Source organism: Accipiter gentilis, chromosome 20 (genome assembly GCF_929443795.1).
Source record: "Accipiter gentilis chromosome 20, bAccGen1.1, whole genome shotgun sequence".
NCBI lineage: Eukaryota > Metazoa > Chordata > Aves > Accipitriformes > Accipitridae > Astur > Astur gentilis.
Window position 1 is genome coordinate 19322865 of NC_064899.1, and position 22777 is coordinate 19345641.

Consider the following 22777-nt stretch of genomic DNA (forward strand, 5'->3'; position numbering starts at 1 on the left):
TTTGGGGCCAAGGCCCGTGTGTATCATACTTTGTGAAGAGGTGGAGACAGTAAGGGTAGAAAATAGCTGTTATTCATATGTTGCACTTTTTCTCAACAAAAGATAAAGATGTTTAGCATACGAACAAAACGTGCAGGCTTGGCAGCAGGATTGAGCACATTGACTCTGAAGGTCTGGTAGGTCAACAATCCACGAGGTAGGAAGGATTTGTTCAATAGACCAGAACAGCTCAGTTAGGGCCATTAAAGGACTTAGGAGTCAAAAATCCATGTTTTCAGTTCCTAGGTCTGTTCAAAGAGGTAAGCAGCCCATTCTAGCCCATTCCCCTCCTCTCCTGAAAATGCATTGCACTTATCAAAAATATGTATAGCATTGATCAGAGAGATTGTAACAGGCTTTAGAAACCACACTCCCCTATATGCAGGTAAGACTCTTTAAGAATGGTCAGAAGTTATTTCCCAACCCTAAGTGTTTACACTATAGATGCTAATCTAATCTGTCTAGACCATAACGCCCTTAACAGACAGAAAAAAACCTGGCAAGAGAACTCCCAGATAAGTCTCTGTACCAGGTATGATTTAAAGGGACAACACATGTCTCTTACAAGGGCTTGTGGCCTCTGACTGCTCCCTGCTATCGGCTGAAAGCCCTCTCCCAGAAAGCGGCCAGTGAATTCTTCTTAGGTCTGCACCGTCATTTTGGTTGAATGTTAATCCTCATTAGCAGCACTGCCTTGACATCCCTGGAAACCCAGCATTTTCCACAGAGTAGAGCTTTCCCCCTGTGCCCTGCTGGTGTACTTTGACCCCACCATGAAGCGATCACTTCTAGGAATAAGACGGCAGTTTAGTTTCCATTCGCGCTTGGCCCTTCTGCTCACACCAGCCGTAGGGGTAACTGCAGCGTCAGAGGAGATAACCTGGAGACCAGCACGTGGATGGAGACCTCAGACAGCTTAAGCCCACAGGCCATAAAGCACCTAACAGGTTGTAATAGTTATTACTTGAGAGGTGCCTAGGCCAGTTAAGCACCTCTAGAGAAGGGCTTAGCACTTATTTTCCACTGGTCACTGCTGGAACAGCTTATGGGGCTAACTGTGGCTGTGGTCCATCCTGGTGTGGTCACTGGTAGGTTAGCTGGTCTCTCTTCCAGATCAGTGACCTGTAACTGACAGACAACTTACTCAAAAGAGTAAATCAGTCTTGATTTTAAGACTTCAGAGGATTCATCAGTTTTCTTAATCCCTTTATAAATTGCTTTCCCTGTTTAAAAAAAGCAACAACAACAAAGTATCTTATTTCAGATCTGCATCTAAGGACCTATTGTTATTTTAAAGCTATTGAAGCTATTGTTATTTAAAGAGGAACTTGATTGCTTCTTTTAAAAAATCAAGACAATGATAAGGTAAACATTTTTTTACCTAAATATCCCATTACCTATATGATAAGGCATGACAAATAATGATTTGTTCAGCAACCCTGTAACTCATACCTAGCCACAATGTGGTAAAATAAATTAACGGCAGCCTTTCCTTTGAATTCTCTTGCAAAGGACCTCAGCACTTTAAACCATTTTTCTCTTTGAGTCACAGTGTAGTACTATATACTTGCTTAGTCTTCATGAATGCTTTGCTCTCATTTCGCTAAATGTTAATTTGCATGAGATACTTGTGGCTTTAAAGAGACAGCATTGGCTCTCAGTGTCTACCAATCTAATTTCCTGCCATCTGAAAACAATCACAGAGTTCTGGAGAACATCATCAACATCCCTGTTCTGACAGGAGATACACTGAATACACAAAAAATAAAGACGTTAGTCATATTTTATTATGTTCATACAAGTGGCACTTCAAGTTAAAGAATACATTCCAAATACATTATTGTTCAGATCGTGTACATTTTTAACTTCCCTGAGGAAAGCGTACCTTAATAAGCCAGCTGTAATCCAAATTATAGTTGCTCATTTGTTAAAGCTGTTAAAATACCTTAAATCAGCTGTATACGTCCGAAATAATAATGAAAATAACTGCATTAGCAAAAATTATCTGAATGTGAGAGGGCTATAAATAGATAGGAGGTGGATTGGACAGTCGGCAGATTCTGAGTTGGAATAAAAACATCTCACTTAAGCCAAAAACATGGCAACCAATATTTTCTGTTATAAAAATATTTGAGATTAATTTAGTTTTTATGAAAACTGTCTGAAGCTGAAATTAATAGCAGAAGTTCTCTGTTTATTTACAAGCCAGTGTTAATACCTGAACTGTAAAGCAAGGCAGTTTACGGGCAATGACAAGAAACCTTTGATTGTATTCAAAAATCCTTTTTGCCAGGGGATAAGAATGACTGTATGTTCATGCTCTCTCAGGGTAACCTCCACCTTGATAACGCTTGTCATTTGAGCAAATTGTATGACAGGTCTGTGAAGTGGATTACTACTGTCCACTAGAGGCTGTAATGAGACCAACAATGTCATTTTATGACAAATTGAAGACTTAAGACTGTAATGATCAATAATTGTGAAATTACTTTTCACACTCAATACATCATCAATCACTGGATTTCCCTGAATGTGAATGTTTAAAAAAAAAAATATCTAACTTCTTATGCCTCTTATTCTCCCATTTTTCGTAGATAATATTAACTGTATAAAACATCCAGTGTAGATGACACATTACAACTAGTGGATTGAAAGACAGTTTCTTCTAGACAGTGCATATCTTGCATGTCAAATTGATTAATATCTTTTGGTCAAGACTGTACTCAGCTGGGAGTCATATCGGTTTCAGCAGCACATCACCAGCAGTAAATAAAAATGCTTGAGCCAATGTGGATTCTTGTGTCCCACTCACCACTGTGGAGTCAGAGCCCCTGTCCATACTGCGCTCAACCAGCTGGCTAGCATCTCTCGCGTATCTCTGCTCTCTTTTTCTCCCCAGGGGCAGGAAGGTCTGCAATGGAAGAGTTTTGTTTTGGAAGTTTGCTGCTACTTTTGTGTATGCATGCCTTGCTATATGCCCTCCTCAGAGGGGGCGAGGTCATGGGGTTTAGGGTGGCTCTTAGCTGCTGTCAGAGTGCACTGCAGGTATTCGGGGTAGCCCTTGAGCAGGACCTGACTGCTTCACTGCTGAGTTGCTTCTTTTTACTCCTGTTGTCTGAACTATCCTGGTGGCAGGTAAAATCACGTCTACTTTCCGCAGCAAATTACTTTCTCTTCTACCTGAGTTCCGCACTTCAATAGTCTGCACTGCCTTGATAGATACAGATGGACCTCTGTCCCGGCCATTTAGCAAAGGTCATGTTCAGGTGCCATTTCCCACCCCCCTCTGCCTTCACCGGCACCTCCATATTTTGTGGTACTCTTTGTGGAGGGAATATATTGAGCCCCAGTGTCGGCCCTCAGCAGGGGAGCTGCAGAGGCACAAGGACGGCTTGTGACATGGGGGTATATCCTGTGTGTCATGCAATGTCTGTAGAGGCACAGTCCCCTCATCTCTCTCTGTTAATGCAAGCAACATGTATCAAGTCAAAACGGGGGTGAGGAATGGCTTATGAACCCGAGGTGGCTGGTGGCAGTTGTGGTGCTTCCCAAAGCCATGGGTTAAGGCTGCCTGCTGGCTCAGGAAGACAATATTGCTTTGACTTACAATGGACTTGCATTTTAGGGGTCTCTTTTCAACTCTGAAGCAGAAACATAGACAAAGATGTAAAAGCCTAGAGCCTGGAGTGTGGGTCCTGTGGCAAACACCACAGCCACAGAGTGGAGGAATACACAAGCCTCTTACATGAGCCTGCTGCAGAAGGGAAAGTTGCCCAAAGCTTGCTTCAGCATGAATGTGGCTTCTCTTTCTCTGCGTGTGCCACACCTCTTGGCAAGGTGAACGTTTGAGAAGGAAAGATTCCTTTCTCCTGAGGTAACACTCTGTACAACTGGAATAAAAAAGGTGGCAGACAGGAGAATGCTGTGTACTCAGAATTGAACCTTGATGATGCCATTGCAGCTTCTCTGGGGCTTGATTTTCAGTAATCTCCAGTCTCTGTCTCTCTCCCTTGGTTCCTTTTATTAAATCAATGAACCTTGCATTAGCTGGGTGAAGATAATTTTGCTGTCTGCTTTGCTGCTGTAGATTCACTGTCTCATAGTGCTGAGTGGCACGTTTGTCCAGACATCAAGCAGCATCTGTTGCTGCTTTTGTCCCCAGACCACTCCTAGAATGGAAAATGAAGTCGGGTTTCATAGTGAACCTGAACTAAAGATGCAAAAGGTGCTGTGGTAAAAGATCCTTATGTTTCATAAAGCTACTCTATGTTACAGTATCAACTCTACATCAAGAGCACTGCAGCTTACAATGTTATTACATTCTTTAGCAATTACAGTGAACTAGTACAGTCATTTATAGAAGGGACTACTTTGCTGATCTGCATAATGACAGGCTGAGTCCTAGGGTACTTTGCATCTAGACTCTAATGCTAGATTTAATGCTAAAATCTAATGCTAATATGTAATGGACACATGGGAGATATACCTGCACTAGAAACCTGGTACCTTGGAGCTTATTGTTGTGGCAAATTGGTGCAAAGTGCAATAAAGAGCCTGGCCTGGATGGCCATGGTACAGGGAGCGCACATCTGAGGCCCTTCTGAAAGGCCTGTGACCCCACAGCTAGCAGTCTTTGGTATTTATGCAACATTCCTTGCAATGTCCTTGGGGTGGGGAGAGCCCTTCTCCCTGCTGTACCTCCCTTCCCCATGCCAAAGCAGAGTGTGAACGGCTCCTTAAGGACCACTGTCAGGTTGCATGCAAGCATAGCAGCCTGCTGTCCTTTGGCTGTATTCCTCCCATTCATTGCTTCCATAATTTGTTTTATTTCTCTACCTTGTACCTGGCTTGGTAATTTGATGTTTTGTCTTTTCTTCTAAGACCTGAAGACCAGGCTGAGCCAGTCCAGAAGGAGGATATTTTCTCTGGTCTCTGGTTTGCATCCATGCTTGTTATTTGCCCATCACTGCAGTTTATGGCACTGCAGAGACCCGTGTTGAGAGAAGTAGGAGAGTAACGAGCTGACGCTGGAGCGCCGGAGAAGTGTAAATTGCCTTAGGTTGGGGGCGAGTTTGGGAGAGGCTCACAGTGGTCTGCGTACAGCTGGGAGAGATGCGAGGGGATCTTTGATGAAATGCGTGCTAAGGAATCCAGAGGGAGTTAGTACCCAAACATGCGTGGTTCAGCCCTGCCTGTCTTGTAGTTCAGTGACGGTATGAGTCAGAGCCTCTTTGGTCTGAATGAAGTGGAAGGTACTTTCTACAAAGCAACTCAAGCATATGCCAAGGATCCGGATAAATAAAACTAATTCAGAAAAAGGGAGTGGGATGCAGGCTCTTGCTCTAAATCACTCTGCAGCTCTCCACAGTGAAATGCAATATGGCATCTTAAATAAAATCACCCTCTTCTGACTCTCGCAGAGGCTGCTTCAGAGCATTCCCTGGCTTCCCGCACAGTTTTATTTCCTCCCATAGAGAGACAGACCAGCCTTGACTGAGCAACTGATTTTCATGCATCCTTTAAACCAGCATTCCCTGCCATTTCTGAAGGACAGCACGCTTTGCTAGCTGTCTCTTCCGTCCCCCTTAAACAATATAGGGTTGGGGTTTGTGTTGGGTTTTGTGTTTGGTTTTTTTTTCCTTCCCCTCCCTAGCTCATTTCTTTCCGCCTGCAAAGTGCTTTGAGATCCCGGCGACGCAGCCTACCACAGGACCGGGGACTTCTGTGGAACAGCGGCGTGCGCAGGGATTAATCCCGCCGTAGAGAGCCAGCCTGGCCTTTGAAGTGTTACAAGGAAAAGAAGGAGGTAAGTGGCGAGGCGACCCCCGTCCCTCCCCCCCCCCCCCCCCCAAACACCCCCCCACCGTCCCCGCCCGCGCCCCGGGCCCCTCGCGGCCGCCCGGCGGGCAGCGTGCGGCGGCTCCGCAAAGGGTTAAGGCCGCCTTGGCCCGGCGGTGCTGTGCGTATGCAATAATCTGTGTGGCTCTCTTGGCCGCCTGCCAGAGTGTTGCCTTGCCGCCTCCTCCTCCTCCTCCTCCTCCTCCCCCCTCTCCCTTCCCCCCCCCCCCCCCCCGTTTTTGCATGAAGTAGGATCCTTGAGCTGTTGCAGAGGCAGCCAACTGCTCCATATTTGGCTTCTATTACCCATTTACATGCTGGAGAGAGGAGAGGGAGCGAGAGCTGTTACCGCAGACATCATTTCTACTACAGTGGTGGAGACATCCCGGACCTGTGTCACTGCAGGGGGAAGGAAAAAAAACCAAACAAACAAAAAAAAGCAGACCCAAGCCCCGTGATCAGCTAGGAAGACATTTGTGTGCGAGTCTCTCTCTGACCCCCCCCGCCAACCCCACCTCCACTGACACTTTACAGTAAGTGCCTTTTTCTTCCTCCTCTGCTTTCTGCCTCCCCCACCCCCCCCCTCCTCCCTGCCTCGGCTTCTTCCCTTGTTTAGACTGCAAACCACCGGCGATTTCCAGCTGGAAAAACACGGGGCCGGGGGGGGGGGGGGAGGGAGCGCACTACCCACCCCGCCGCGGGGCTACAACCCGCCTCGCTGCAGCCGCCCCCGGCCCGGCCCGGCGGCGCTGCCGCCGTGGGCCCGGCCTCGGCCCCGGGGGAGGGAGGAGGAGGAGGAGGAGGAAGGGAGCGGGGGGGGGGGGGTGCGCGAAATGGCTGAGGGCGCCGGCGGAGGGAGCGGAGCGGGGATGCGGGGACACGGAGGGGGGGGGGGGGGGTGTCGCGGTGGCCCCGCGGAAGGAGCCGCTCGTACAGCCCAGCCCCCCCCCCCCCCCCCCCCCCCGGGTCCTTCTTCCTTCCTCACCACCACCCCGCGGCCCGGGCGGGGTGTGGGTAGCCGCGGGGACGGGGGACATTTTGCGAGCCGCGGCGGCCTCGGGGGGGGGTGTATGTATGTATGTATGTATGTGTGTGTGAGACTGCGCGCGTCTGTGTGTGTGTGTGGGTGCGGTGTCTGTGCGTTGTGTGCCGTGCGTGTGGCGACACGGTGTGTGTGTGTGTGCGTGCGTGTGGCTGCGGGGGGGGGGGGGAAGGCCGTGCGGTGCGTGTACGCCGGGCGGGCCCGGCGGGGCGCAGCGCAGCTCGGGGCCGGGTGCCGGCAGGGCCGGTCGGCGCCGCACGGCGTATGTAGTACGGGGCTGGGCGGCTGCCGGAGGGTGAATGAAGCGAGGAGGAGGAGGAGGAGGAGGAGGCGGCGGCGGCGGTGGCGGCGGCGGAGGAGGCGGCGCTGGGGCTGGGATGTGCCCGGCAGCAGCCCCGCTCCGCTTCACTCAGGGCCCAGGCCGGCTGCAGACGCCACCCGGTACTGCCGGCCGGGGGAGCGGGGGCGGGAGGGGCAGCGCCTGCGGAGGGACGGGGCGGGAGGGCTCGGGGGTTGGGGGCGGGGGGGGTGCCGCCGTGCCCGCCCCGGTGCCTGCCCGTGGTCGCGGGGTCCGGCTGGCGGCGTCCCGCGGGGAGCGGGGCCGGGGTTCCCCGCCGCCGCCGCCGCCCCGGGGCTCCGCTCTCCTCCAGCGGCGGCCGCTGCCCTCTCGCCGCTCACCGACCCCCTTCCCCCTCCGCCTCGGGGTTTGCTTGGGTCGGGCTGGGTGGTTGCGTTGTGGTGGTGGTGGGGGCGTTGGGGTTTTGTTTGTTTGTTTGTGTTTTTTTTTTTCTTTTCCTAAGGCACCGTAATTTACCGGCAGAAAACAAATAAATGTCCCCTTGTATGTTCGTGGGTGCTGAATCCGTCAGTGCGATTTCTGAGAATATTAAAGTCTAAATTAAAGCGTGCTGGAAAACGTTAGCTCCTACTGTAATAGTAATAGCGATAATAATAAAATGACAGAATTGGGAGCGATTTACATGTTATTGAAGAGGAGGAATTGCTGAAGAGTAATAATAGAAAAGAAAACAAGTCGGAAACCCGTTATATAATGCACTGTGTAGACAACGAGAGCGACAGGCTATTTTTATTTTGTTTACCGTATGCTGTGTAATAGGGACTCCTCCGAGCAGCATCTCTCTCCCCCGTGAGCCCAAACTCCGGATAGAATTGGGGAAAAATTTTAAGCATTCCTGTTTATGCCCAGGCGAAGAAATTCGGGTTTGTAAAACCTCCCTCCTCACAAATGTTTTCTGTGTAGAGATCGGCAAGGGTGCAGGTAGATGACCTTTGCTGGAGACCTTTTCCCTTTCATATGGTAAAGGAATTCATATTTTGTAACACAGGTTACACTTCAACCTTTAATGCTCACGGTTATGTATTTTACGCAGTAATGGTTACTTTACGTGTCAGATGTGGTCAGGCATAGTGAGTTACTCTGCTTACACACCAAGAAGTCAAGGACTTTTAATTTCAGTTTCGAATGAAGCCTTCACCTAAAGGAAAATCCTGGCTTTGCGTTAATCTGTTTCTGTTCGGGTGATGGGGACGGTTCAGTTTTATGCTACGGAGCAAGGGTTGTGAATGAGGGAGAGGGAAATTGAGAATGGCCAGGGAAAATATTACGCCGTAGTTATTTTTGCAATGCTGCGAGATAATAGTAAGTTGTAATTGCATGTTATTGCACCTAATTTGTTCGTAAAACCAGCCCGGTATTTTATGGGTAGCAGTTTCTTTTTTTTTTTTTAAAGGGTGGCTGTAATCTCCTCACTTTTTACATAAGGCAGAGGTTGATAGATTTTCCTCTGCGCTCGCCTGTCCGTCTGTCTCTCCCATCACGTAGCGACATGTCAGCGGTGTAGGCTTTCAGCGCGCTTACTCCAGCCCTGATCAGTCATGTAATTAGATCAAGGCTGCCATGGTAACAGATGGTGTTCACCGTCCAGTCAGGTGTGTGTGCGGCTGGCGGGCAACCCACCGGGCTACCACCAGCCCTGAGTGTGCCGTGTTGGTGGTGTATGGCCGGCACGGCCACCGCCTCGGGCTTGCCGAAAATTGAAGGATGCTGGTGGTGGTTTCCTAATGGCTGAACTTCTCGGAAAGGGTGTTCTTTGCCTGCTGTAGTGTCAGGCAGATGGGACGACGGTACGTGGCACGCTTAGCAGGTTAGCCAAGTCATCAGTTCCACTTGCGTTTATTACTAGTAAATTAACAAAGGTGTGGTACTTTTTAAAAATGCTTTTGGCTTATAAAAGCTTGCATAAAAGTTTCTTCGGAGTTTTCCTTTTTGCTGGCTGGCTGGTTTAACTGTTTGGTGGCTGTAACGGTGTTTGTGAGTTTGTAACCGTTCCCATTCCAGCATTCATATTTTAGGCCACAGGCTTGTTGTTCTCCACTCATGTACTGTACTTTACACCTTCTGGCCAGTGAAATTAAAATCAGTTGTATCTGATACCCCTGTTGTCTCTTAGGTTTGTTAAGCCTCCTCATAGTTCTTAGCAAGGTGGAGGCCCTGTTGTGTTTTAGGTGAAAGCCGACTTTATTTTCTCATGATAAAAACTAAGTATATGCTATTAAAAACAATTTTCTCATAAGTAAATAACTCGTTTCTGACATGGGTATTTATTTGTCTCCTTTTTTTTTTTTTTTTTTTTTTTTTTGCATTTGTGCTCATAAAAATATCATAGCCATAGAGCAGGAGACTTTCTGCCACAAAGTTAGTAGTACCTTGAAAAAATATGCAGTCTGATTAGCTTCAAATTGCATACTGCTCTTAGAAATTTATTTAACCAAGGAATGTATATTTGTCTTCATTCCCAGTGTTTGGACACAGCTCTTTTGAGCCACTTTTTCACAAACGTAGGTGTAATTTTTTAAAGACACCAAATTTGACACTCTGTTCTAATGTCATAAATCTGGAGTGACTCCAGGGGACGGGATTGTGAGCCACTTACATGGGTGTATATCTAGAATAACTCCATTTATTGGACTTCATCCAGGCATGTAGTAGAGTAACAGAGCTCAGAAAGTGATCTGCTGCGTATCACCATTATTTTCTCTGTATCTTTTTATGGCAAAAAGCATTGTGGGCTTAAATAGGATTTTTGCCTGATTAAGGAGCTGTGTTACGCGTCTGCAGAAGTGGTTAACACCCCTATTCCAGTCACTAATCTTGCGTGCACTTACACTAATACTGAACTTGGCCCGGAGGATTTTGTGTCTCAGTGATGAGAAATCATCAGCACCCGCAGCTCCCGAGTGTTTGTAGTACCAGGCTGGAACATAATGCAATCCAGAAATATATCAGTAAAATAGATATTTTAATCGCTCTGATGGTGAAGCACCGGAGCTGGAGGAGGTAATGAGAAATGCCTGTCGGTGGTTTAGCACTTGCGGTGCCAGGCAGCTGGCAGTCTTGGGTTCGGTGTGACGAGTTTGCAGGTCTCAGCCTGCCTGCCGAGCAAAGGCATTTCTCCTTGGAGAGGCGAGGGGATGGGGAGTTCACGGGCAGTTTCCTACGCCTGAAGTGCAGCTTTTAAGTGCCTCGACTAACTCGCCCTTCTTGTTAGGAGAGAATATCCTCTGCTCCGCACGGCCGCCTCTGTTTTGGGCCTCCGTACCAAGGAGGTGGCTTGAAACAGAGGAGCCTGTTAGGAGGACTGGCTGGAGACAGTGAAATAACCACGTGCAGGACGACTCCTGTAGAGTGAGCCTTTGTGTGCCACATGCTGCTTATACATATTTTATTGTAAGACAAATTACCTGTGTGACTAAGAGCGTTATAAAGTAATTATTTTCAAAAAGGCCATATATACATAGTTAAAAGGCTTTTTGAAAATAAACAGCGCGACTTTTCTCCTTGCCCTTCTGGCCTGATTGAATTTATTTAGAAAGGTTGGAAAAACTAGTCTTGTTTTAAAAGACATTTACAAGAGACCTGGAATTTCACTTAACAAAAATTTTTATGTAATAGATCCAGTGGCCTAGTTTCCTGTTAATTAAGAAAATAGACACTTAAATGCAGTCACCTGAAAAGCAAGTCAGGATTTAAACATTAGAATTTAAAAGTAATTGTTTTAGTAATGTAGCTAGTAAAACAAAATCAAGGCCTAATTTTCCCCTTGCTGAAGTTTAGCAGCACATCTTAGTAGACGGTAGTCAGGATTATCATTGTCGTTGTTCATAGAGTGTGCTGCTTTTGTTGTGGTGTACTAATTGAAGGGGAAATGCAATAAAGAAGTATGGCAGGCTCTAAAGGAAATGCGTGTCAGAATTGCATAGATGGTCTGAAGCACTGGCTGGCTGCAAACCTACTCCAGCGTGTGAGGCAGCTCACGCTGATGCTGCTTGAGTGAAGTTGGGCTGTGTGTCAGCCTTAGCTAAACACACAAGTTGTGAATGATTTGGCTGCTTTGGAGGACTGTACAGGTACGGTGTGTACAATTCACAGAGTGCAGGTAACAGATTTAACTGTAGGCCTCTCCTGAGACTGCTGTAACCAACTCTGCTTTAACAAATAAAGTTGTAATTAGCACGAGAAACGGAAGTAGGACAGGTTTGGCACAGGTAAATATTTCATTGCAAAGAAATGGTGTGCTATATTACAGTGGCTTCAATAGCCTTAGCTTTGCAAACTGAAAATCCTGACCTCATCCTTTCATTTTACTTTTATGCAAGACAGTAAATAAATAAGTAGGTATTTGGAGAAAGGCACTCTATTTTGGAGTCTCATTCAGTGGTTCACATTCTTTATATAAAGAGGTTGAAGATTTTACTTGGTTTTGGGTGAGCTGATACATGACTAACGTTTTAAAATGTAAGAAACTTTGTAGCCTTCTAACCTTTGTAAAAAGACAAAACCCAAATCAATGACTGTAAGTCTTTTTTGATCTCGGTGCATGTATTGAGAATGTAACGCTTCATTTTTTCTCCTCAAAGTTGTAGTCTGAGGAACTGAGGTTGTACAGCACATGCAGATCTCTGTGCATTGGTCCCAGTCTGCAAAGTTACTTTAGTACATGTCCCAGTGAGGGTTTTGTTGAATGAGGATTGATTGAACCTATCTAGAGTTAAGTATGTGTGTAAATCCTTCCATAAATAGGAATAAGTAAGTATGCTCATAAACTGAAACAACAAAAATGCTGCTCAGTGAGGGAGAAATGGTCCCACTAAATCCTTTTATTGTCCCAAGAGTGATAAAAATATTTGGTGAGATTCCAAGTGAAAAAACACAATGTATTTTGTTTAATACATGATGTCAGCAGAAATTCAATGCTGGCTCTTCATAATTTTACTGAGCAAAAATACAGAAATAGGGGAAAAAAATCACATTGGTAGAGTTTTCCTTTGCTTATATTATTTGGGAATTTGTAGTAATATGCATTGACTTTAGCATGCCACCATTAATGTCAAAATAGTGCAGAAGGTAATGTCACATTCCCAAAGCTGATTGTTTTTTACCTGATAGTAGTAGCTGCAGCAGTATGTTTTCTGGATGATGCCCCTCCTCAAATAAAATATGTTCTGCTGGCAGTGAAGACAGTCATCTCAAGTCGCTTATGATTCTTCACCTCATTAAGATCACATTTGGGAAAAGAGCACTCAGTTTGAATAAATGGGCTCTGCTCTCTACTGTACGTGCTCTGTCTGCAGGATTAAATCTATAGTTTATTTGTACTTAAGTAATAGCAAAAGCATTCTCTCTCAATCTTCATTAGGATGTCTTAGCATGTTGTAAATTGTTTGACTCTTAACTGTGTTTTTGTTTCTTTTTACTCTGATTTCCATCTCCTCAACTTGTGGATCAACAGTCACATCGCAGGCCAAGCCAGATGGGCAAGCAATACAAGCTGTGAATTTATTCTTGACCCCATAGGACAGTGACCACCTTCATTTTTGTCTTCACCATACAGATACGCACTGCCAATAAGGTGAGAATATAATGCTTTTTGTTTCCTCTAACGAGTACACTGTCTGCTCTGGGCTTTAAGCAGCGTGGACACTTTACCGGTGTCTGTATGATTACCTACCCGTGTTATGTTTGTACTTCCCTTGCCTGGCAGTAGAGGTCCTTGAGAAACTCTCATCAGAAAAATTCCATTAACTCTAGTGACTCAGTTCGGTGACTTACAGGACAGTGGGTTCCAGATGAGTGGTTTTATGCTCACCTCAGGTCAGAGCATATTCAGTTACTAAAAGATGATAGTATGAATGGAAAAGTTTACAGGCTTTGATTTTTTGTTGTAAGATGCCAAGGGTGAAATTGTATAAATCCTTCCTGCACTTTTATGAACGCTTTTAGTGGTTCTTTTTGCTTGCAGCCTGCTTGACTTTTCCAGTGTCCCGAGTTCCTCCTGTGCACTAAACTTCGTCTGGCATAAGGATACTTCCCAGGATAATTAGTCACTACTGACGTGCCTGGGTGTCTTTTATTTTGGTTTAAGGAATGTTTTCAATTCTTCTGATTTTTGTCCCTGAAATGCTGTAGCCAGACAGGATGCAATAGTGCACATATATCAGTCTGCTCTCCCTGTCCTCTCTCTCTCTCTCTCTCTCCCCTTTCCATATGGTTGTGGAGAATACCTTGAAAAAACCAAGTTGCAAGGCTCAGTGATCATACTGCCAATAAAAAGAACATAAATTTTTGTTTTATTTCTTTAATCTGATTGTCATTAAGCCAGCCTGGATTTTTGGACTGGTTATATGATTTTTGAGTGCTTGGGATTGGCAATACTGCTAATGCTTAAAAAAAAAAAAAAAAAAGATAAAGGGTCGTAAGAAAATTGCCTGTGTCTTTAAATAAAAAAAATAAAATGTAGTGGTTACTTGCAGAAAATCAAAGCTTTTTTTTTTTTTTTCTTATGCAGCCAGAAAACTTAATTACTATAGCATTCTATTGGAGGGGTTGATCAGAAAGTCTCCATTGCAGAATACTTTTAATGTACACAGCATGGCATAGGAAAGTATGCAGCACATAATTGACATTTTATTGTGGCTGCAGGAAGGGTGCTGTGCTTTAAAGGGAAGTTGTCTAAGCAAGTAGTTACATGCAAAGACATGCCTGTTACAGTTTACAAATGAGCTTTAATGGTGGGGGTGGATTGTAACCACTATATCTCTTCAGAGCAATAAGAATTTCTTGAGAGTGAAAAACCAAAGTGCCTGTGTGCTGACACATTTTGTCTTTCTGTTTTGAAAGAAAACTGTCTTGGTAGCTGCTATTGACTTGGGAGATCGAATTGAAGGAAACTTTTTATTATCACATTATCGTTTCCAGAAAGCATTTCATTTTTTTCAGAATTAGCTTGGGTTGTATGAAATTGTATTTATCCCCAGAAGTGATTACTCCAGGAAAGGCTTATATGTCTTAATTAGAAGAAGTAATTGTTTATAGTGTCTTGGTCAAATCCTATGAATAATCAGGTTGTGTTATCCACAGTGTATTGCTAAGTCATCTCAAATATTTTAGGATCTGGCATTTCCTGCAATTGCAAGACAAAGAATATATTGGATGTTAAGCAAACATTTTGGATAAAAAAATGTAACCTAGTTAAGTCTGGTGCAGAGGCATGACAGGAATATAGTACTATACTGCCTTTTTTTTTTTTTTTTTATTTTGTACCAGTGTGGCTTGAAGCATAGTGTTGTATTTGAGGACCTTAGATCAGATTTATTTTGGCTTCTTTTCTTGTTGTTGGACATGTTCATCACTGAGTTTGGGGTACCTCTGTTGGCCTTATTAGCTAGTTCTTATTTTTTTAGGGAGCAATCAAAATCAGGCCCACTGTATAAGTAAATAAATGAAATAGAAGTTACTGGCCTAGAGACTGCCTGCTTACAAATGTTCTCTCTGTCACTGGATATAACAGGCAGGAGCTCACAGTTGTAATACCCAAAATGAGATCTCAGAAACCTGACTTTCGGCCCAGTGGCCCTACACGTGTGCTCATGGCTTCACTTGCGTGTGGAATCGCGTGGCTTCAGGCAGTAACGTCGCTGTTGTGTGTGAGCTCCAGGTGTCCTTACCCTTCCAATTCAAGCAGTGTTCTTGTAGAGCTTCCTAAGCATCTTGTCCGAGTAAGGGCACAGGGATTAATAAAAATAAATTTTTAAAAAATGGAGATACAGCTTTTTTTTTTTTTTCTTTATCATGACTGTAATTAGCTTTAGCCTGCTCTACAAAACATAGAGTTATTGTTACTTGTTCAGAGTGTGCACTGCCTCCTTCCACGTAGGCAAATGACTCAATGCTTTCTTTTAAACAGTTGTGTTAAGAGGATTTTTGCATGAGACACTGGACATTTTAACAATTAAAGAGTTCTTTTTAATCTTTTCCACTGTCAAGTCACTTGATATCTATTAATCATATTATAATACCGGCTTGAATTTACAGCCACAGCCCATTTGTAAGAATTTTTTTTTCTTCTGAATTTTCCTTAAGTATGTCTGTACACTACCTAATGTGGCTTATTTTTTATGAAAGACATAATTTCTGTTTTATGCAGACTTCTGGCTACTGCTCTATCTAAATGGACAACAGTCTGCCCTTTGAAAATACTTTGTAGCGAACATAAAAAGAGCTAATCCATGTCTATATTGTTGTGTCCAGTGGTGGCTTTTTGATTGCCATATTGGTGTCCTTTTATCATAGCTGGTTTTATTTCTTCCCTCTCATCCTGTTTATGAAGGTTTAGGATGGCTGTAGCGCTAAAAGAAGGTAGGTGATGGAGATTTTTAATGTGTTAAGAGCACAAGTGAAATGGAGATGTGAAATAGGTATAATTGGATAGTAATTAGAAATAATTTTTTGTTGTTTGTTTTGTGTGTGAGTAACTCAAAGGTAAATTAAATGAAGTGATGTGAGTGCAGACTGATGTCTTAGAAATGAGGCTTTGCGGTCCCTCAGCCCTACACTGTCACCTCAGCCGTGACCTTACACGTTTTTGCTGTGTTGTTCCTTTAGCAGATGTTGAGGGTCTGGTGTCTGACTGACTGAAAGTTTTGTAACACAGTCTGAAGTGTAAATGGAGTTGGGTGTAGTGATCTGTCTACATAAAAACACAAGGCTCGCCTTCCTAATGCGATATAAGCCACGACCTGAGATTTGATTCACCTTCCAACTTCTGTTTTAAAAAGGTGTATCTGCAAATGGGATAAAATGCTTGCTATCCCACGCACTGCAACTTGTTAGCGTTACTTTAAAGTGTGGGCTTTCGGATGTTAGCGTAAGTATTAGAGAGACGGAGAGCTTCTGCGTGCTGAGGGCCGAAAGTAGTGAGATGACTAGATGCGACGTGCAGTGGGGTATGAGCCTTGACATCTGTGCGTGCCCTCCTCCTGCCCTCTCCCTCAGCTGTGTGTTTTGGGCAGGGGCGTGCCGGGGGTTTTTGCCATGCCTCGATACCAGGGGTCTGCTTTTGGGTGAAAGTTAGCCCTGGATGCCAGGGGTAAAGTTTTGGTAGAAAGTTAGCCCAAGTGACAGCATCTGGATTTGAATGTGTTGGCTGAGGGTTTTTTTGTGGTGAGATGCTGCGATGGAGGCAAACCCCAAGTTTGATAATTCCTTCTTTATTTTCTGATCAGTTACTTAGCAGTGATCAACCCATTTTGGGACTAGCAGTAAACCTGCCTTAAGGATTTATTGAGTCACTGTTTGCTCTATATAAAGTAGAAATGTTGAAGAGTTTCTTGCTTGTATTGGAGTGTGGTTGTGACTGTTACCACATTTTTGTTTGTCAGGTACCCACGCGTGAAGGCCCTTGTAGTTTTGTGAATTTAACATTTCTGTGAGGCCAGCTACTTGAAAGTAAGTCAGGCTTTAGTGGAGAAGGATAATTATAAAAAGCAGTCTTAATCCTTCTTTACTGTGCTCAGAAATGTTGTGCTAGTGAATATTTTCTCATTGGTGCAGTTCCTTTTCAGTGCCATGTGTAGTAGCTGAGTAGAGACTGATTTTTCAAATTAATGTGATAGTAAATGCATTTCTCCTCTTCTGTGGCCCCTGAACGCATCCAGTGCCTGCTACTGTGCCATATTCATAGCTTTCCCCAGATAGTCTGATAGCAAGTAGATCCAGAATGGTTTGAAAATTCATTGTGTGCAAGAGAAAAAAAAATCCTAGCAGATTATTACACTAGAAGAAGTTCTAAGTTCATTCTTCATGTACCACTAGCAGTTAAAAACCCATAGCCCTAATCATATGTAATGCATTTTTATTTACAGATTAGTAGGCTCTACTCTGACATATGACTAACAGGGAAGCCCCTCCCTTTAACAGTTGTATGTCATCTGCTTCAGAGAACTAATTACTTGGCAATTCCCATTTGATAATTCCCTCTTTATTTTCTGATGAGTTACTTAACAGTGATGAGCTTGTTGAGCAGAATACCGTGCTTAATCTGTGCTTCAGAAACTACAGTGTGGGCCTGGGGATATCATTGTTTTCTAAATGCTGTTTAGCCTTGCCATAGGAACATTGAAACTACACTAAGACATGTTAACAGTTCACAGTTAATGGTAAACTTAAAAGTGAGTGATGGGCAGCGTTTGCCAAAAAATAAAAGAGAGGTTTAGATTACTGTTGCACTACAAGCAGAATGTTAAATACATCATTTCTCAAAAAACCCCAAAACAAAACCTAACATAATTTAGACATTAAGAAGCAGAAGCTCATGTCAGAGATATCTTCTGCGTATCGTTTCACCTCTCCGCTGAAATAATCAATTTAAAGGAAATTTTATTCTTTAAAAAAAATTCCACTGTTTATTGTAATATCTGTTTGATAGTTCAGCTGATGCTGTTGATTTTTGTGTTGTTTTAATATGAGATACTTAAATAATTTTTCACTGTGTTTTCTCTACTCTTACCTGTCTTTTTTTGTTCTTCCCCAATCCCTTTTCACATTCTTTTACTCTAGTGGCCACAGCAACTCTTGTTTCTGGCTGGGGAATGCATTACAAGTCTCACTGCTAATTACAACATCGCAGTGTTCCTAGAGGGTACCTGAGTTCAGTGGTGCTTAGCTACAGTGCCAGGCGAGGGGATTTATGGGGTGAAGTGACATCAGCCTGCTCCTGGCAGTCCTGGTGAGGTCAAAGTGAGTCTCCCTTGCAGATCAGGAGTCAGATGGGTCCTGTTCAGATCCAGTGTCTCTGAAATTCAACCGTGTGAAACCATGCTATTGAATCTGATTAAAATTTTATTCCTGGCTTCAGTAGAGGAAGGTTCATGGGTCAGCTACAGTCACTTTGACTAGCTGGTGGTGTTATCCTACAGGTACTGATACCTGAAGAGCTGCGTTTTAGCTGATCCAGTGCTATAAGCTGAGAATTGGGGTATTGTTTCTTTTACTTGAGTAAGAAGTGTAGTATTTTGTGTATTAGCTCACATGACATTGCATCATCAGGCTTGCTGATTTATTAGATACTCAAAATGATATCTCTTGGCCAGTACTGGAAGCTGTGTCACAGGCTCGTTTTATCAATGAGAAAAATGCATTTGTACATAGTTACATGTGGGTTTTGTAAAATTAATCAGAGGAACAGTAATTTTATGAAACACAGAATTCAGAACAGATTAATTGTGTTCATAAAGAACACCAGCTATAAAATCTTTTGAAATGAATATTAATCAAGTTGATCAAAGGTGGCTTGAAGTATGGAATTCAGATATGAACACGATTACTTTCTATCTGTCTGTATGCTTGCTGTAGCTTTGGTGATTGTTTTAAAAATGTATTTAATACAAAAATAAGTTCCATTTTGCTTCTTGGATTTTTTTTTCCTACAGAACGTGTCATGTTTTAAAAACAGAGTTGCAAGAGGGTACGATACATAAAATTTTACATTTATAAAATTAACTAAGTAGGGAGCATAATAAAATAAGCAAGTAAAACCCAACAGAAGGTCATTGATCCATTATTTTTCTTTTAAAAAAATTATTTTTTTTTCCTATTTACATTTTTTTAATGACTTGGGGTATCTCAGGTAGTGCTGTATAGGCATTACTGAAAACAGAAGTCCTCCATAAGAATCAGAAAAGTGTGACCATGAGCAGAAAGCCCCACCTGTGATCTGAAAGTTTTGCTTACACACCTGGGAGTTGTGCCTCAACAGATCCTTCTACATACCATTACAGCTGTTGTGGAGGGACCTGTATCCTGAGCCCTGATGTCAGATTCATTTTAGAGAGGCAAACAAAGAGTTATTAGATGGTGATTTGGGCTGGTCTTCAACGCCTCCTCAGAGGGGAAAGGTTGCAGTGGTGGTCATCCACCTGTGAATTGTCCAAACCACCCTCTGCTCACCTTTCTCTTTGGGCTTAGCAGCATTTTGCCGAAGACTGAGACTCTACTCGGGCAGCATTGCCTATGATTTCAGAAGAGATTGTGCCTAAGGAGGTACAGATTTGGTCCAAGGTATTTTCTTCCCTCAGCAAGGGGAGACAATGTTGCTTGTCATTGAGATTGAACTTTTCAGTAAGATGTTTGGCCCTAGACACAGATACTGGTATTTCCATCAATATTTATGCAAGTAAAAGACTACAGTATGAATGTTGTGATCTTTCAGCTAATACAATTTTTTATTTGCATACTAATGTCTTGAGATTTAAGCATCTGGTTTAAAACAAACAAAACCCAACTCATGAACATACAGTGGAGGTTTCTTTGCTGCTAACTGTTGTTGTCTCCCTGACACCCAAATGAAATAGTACCTTCCCCCCCCTACTTCATTACAAATGAGAGAACTAATACATCCTAGATTTTGTATTTCTTTCCCCTGGACTCTCTCTTCCTTTTTCCCCACCAGCTACCCTGGTCTATGTTAGCATGACTTCTCTGTGAGCAACACTTGGTGATAGAATAGCCAAAGACAAACTGGTGGATCTGGGCAAAGGCTTTGCTCTTGCATTTCCTCGTCTGCAGAACCGAGAAGCTGCTTCACCTTTTTGCTTAGGTCTTGTTTGTCTCCTCTTTGAATTGGGGGTGAGTTTCAGCTTTCCTACTTAGAAGTCTTGCTAAATTTTCTTGGATCTCTGCTGCGATCTGGCCTGATATTTTTGTTGTTAATGACACAGTCTTGGAAATCACTTGTGATTTCCTCTGTGAGCTTGACAGTTGATTAATTAAATTGTGGGGAGATAAGTGACATGGCAGTGCCGTCTCTGTAGCAGATCTGTGCTCTGTTTTATGGGGAAAGAGGAGGATGTTGGATGTTATGGACCAATAATCTATAGTTTAAAATTGCACTGTGTGTTTATTTGGATAGTGCACAAGTATGTTATATAGTGTCTTAAAATATATGTGATACTACAGTACCAGAAGGACCAAAGGAGTAAAAGTCTGTATTTTGTTCCATATTTGCACAAGCTGACAGAATAACTCAGTCCTGGTGCCTGGCATTCAGCTGTGAGAATGATACAGACCGGCATGGGTACGTCCTACCATTTGTTGGTCACCACCAGTTTTATTTTGATTGCAGCTCAGCAGCAGATTCAGGGGGAATGCAGAGTGTAGTGACTGAGTGCATTAAAGTAATTCCTGAGTGGAAATACGACATTTGTTACATGACATTACTATCCAGATGTTGTTATCTGTTAGATTACAGCCAGAAAGCACCCTAAGGAAAATTGAGGTGCTTAGAAGGTTTATAGTAAGGATCTGAAATACATTAAACAGTAGCAGTCAAGTACGCCCCTGTTACCTAAGGAGTCGAACTTGTTGAATGTCACGTTGGCTGTTTGGAATGGAAGAAATGCAAACTAAGACGCACTTCTGCTGCAGTGTTTGGTGCTGTTTGTACAGCTCAGCTGGTGTGTCTCTATGAAACCAGTAGTGCTGTGCAGCCTGTGCTGCAGCAACCAGGTTTTTATGCTCCTTATCTTGTTTAACGGGAACTGTGTGTGTTCTGCATCGCACCAAGGCACTCAGCCAAAGGCTGTGGTGGAATAAGGGATCAGGTTCCCACCTCCGTTAGTTACTTGGACAGTTTAAATGGAACCACATGGGTGTAAATGTGGTGTGACGGAGCATGGGATCTGGCCTGCGATCTCCGGGGTGTGTTGGGGCCCTCTGGACTCGGAGCTGTTCCTGGCAGATCAGCATTGCTGATCAGACGCTACTTGTTTGGTAGATATGGCAGTTGTGCATTCGCTTGGCTTATCCTCCAAGTGAAGAGGGAATGAAAACTGTTCCTCAGTCAAGTGTCATCAGTCTTCTTTCCTTCCCGTGCTTCAGGTGGATGTGTTGGTGAATTAGACTAATCTTCCTTTATATAGCCCAAGCAGCGTTTTGCCCTTTCATCCTTCTGTCCCATTTTAACCTTTTCCAGACTTTATGCTTTTATTGCTGGCCAATTAATTTTTCTTCTTACCCCTTCTCTACTGAGATTCTCCCGTGCTCAGCAGTTCTCACTGCTGGGTATCTGACCTACTTGTACGGCTCCTTCACCAGCTTTGTTACCTGCACGATACTTTGATTGTGTGTTGGCCCTTTCTTTGGCTTGATTTTTTTGTGTGTGTTTCTGTGTGTCTAAAATCCATTTCTGCTCAGAGGGTTTCAATATCTCAGTAATTTTCTGCAGAACTGCAAATTTGAATGTTCTTTCATCTACCTGTCTTCCTTCCTTGTTAGTCATAGCTGGATTCTGAGGTTTGCAACCCCCATGATCTGCCTGGACAAGCCTTTCACTCCATACAGCCTTCCCCTTATCCTCATGGGAAAATCCCCGTTATTTCTTCTCTGAAGCTTCAGTGTGGGTGCCCGTTTCCCTGGCTGAACATTGGATTTTCAGTCCCACATGCCCCTGCCAGTCTTCCCTGGCTTCCAGCTGCAGTGTCTCTTCAGCAGGCATCTTGCTTTTCAGGATTGTCAGCTGGTCTCTAAGAAATCAGTTGCATGTATTTGTACAATATTACATGCTGCATTGTTAAAAAAAAAATAAAAAATATATCATTCAGTTGTTTTCTCTGTACCTGAGCATGAGCCAGGAGCCACCACCTTTGGGTCATTTGTTCATAAGATAATGGGGTCACTGTTTTATTATCATATCATGTGGTCTTCTAATCAAAGGATTCTTTTACTCTGTTAATAGCAGCACTTCAGGTTGTTAACGTTAGTAAGCTTTAAAAATACAGTACAATTTTCATGTGTCATACTGGTGGGACAAAAGCAACGGCCTGGACAGTTTTCCTTGGGCTTCCGGTTGTTGTTATACCGTGACTCTGCTCCAGTGGTGAAGTTCTGTAGTAACAGGTTGCAAAACTTTCAAGATAAAATGTAAGCTAAACCAAAAAAGAATGTTTGAAAAACACTTCATTGAGAAAAAGAAATTGAACATGGTATGCATTTTGAGTGAGGCTCTTCAGTGAGGGAAAAATTCCTGGACTGCTATGGAGAAGTACAGGAATGAAGCACCCACTGAATGAGTGAAGTTCACAGAAGGTATGAAGTGAAAAAATGTGAGGGTGGGTTTTTTTTTGTGTGTGTATCACTATATTTTTGCCAAGAACTGACTATTGGAATGATAGTGTGGTTATAGTAGATTTAAAAAAAAACAAACCAAACTAATAAGTATTTTGGTTGATAATTTTGGAGATAAGTTTTCTCAAAAAACTAAGCTTTTGACTGAATGGAAAACTGTCAAAAATAATGCTTTTATCTGAAAATTGATGCCCCTTCTTGTTATAAGTAACACCAAAAAAAATACAAACTACAGGATATTAGAGGAAAATACACGTTTTCCAAATGGATTTACTCAGTGTGTTTCACAATAGCTTGAGTATAGTTAGTTTCACTTTTCCTGTAAGTAGGCAGTTTCCCAAGGTGAGAGAAGCATCTGAAAAAAACCCAACCACATGCTT

At 43.5% G+C, this 22777-nt stretch overlaps 1 protein-coding gene across 12 annotated transcripts in view; it reads left to right on the plus strand.

Annotated features, from left to right (window-relative positions):
* The first annotated feature begins 6115 nt into the window (after positions 1-6115).
* The window catches only part of ATXN1 (ataxin 1), a 229353-nt gene continuing 212691 nt past the window's right edge, over positions 6116-22777 (plus strand). For 7 of the 12 annotated variants that reach the window (XM_049824139.1, XM_049824138.1, XM_049824140.1 and 4 more), the window contains exons 1-2: positions 6874-7360; positions 12730-12849. The gene's annotated coding sequence lies outside the window, so the exon portion shown is untranslated. Of the gene's footprint in view, positions 6411-6873; positions 7361-12729; positions 12850-22777 lie in introns of those variants that run through there. The other 5 variants (XM_049824135.1, XM_049824141.1, XM_049824145.1 and 2 more) reach the window with 5 other exon arrangements.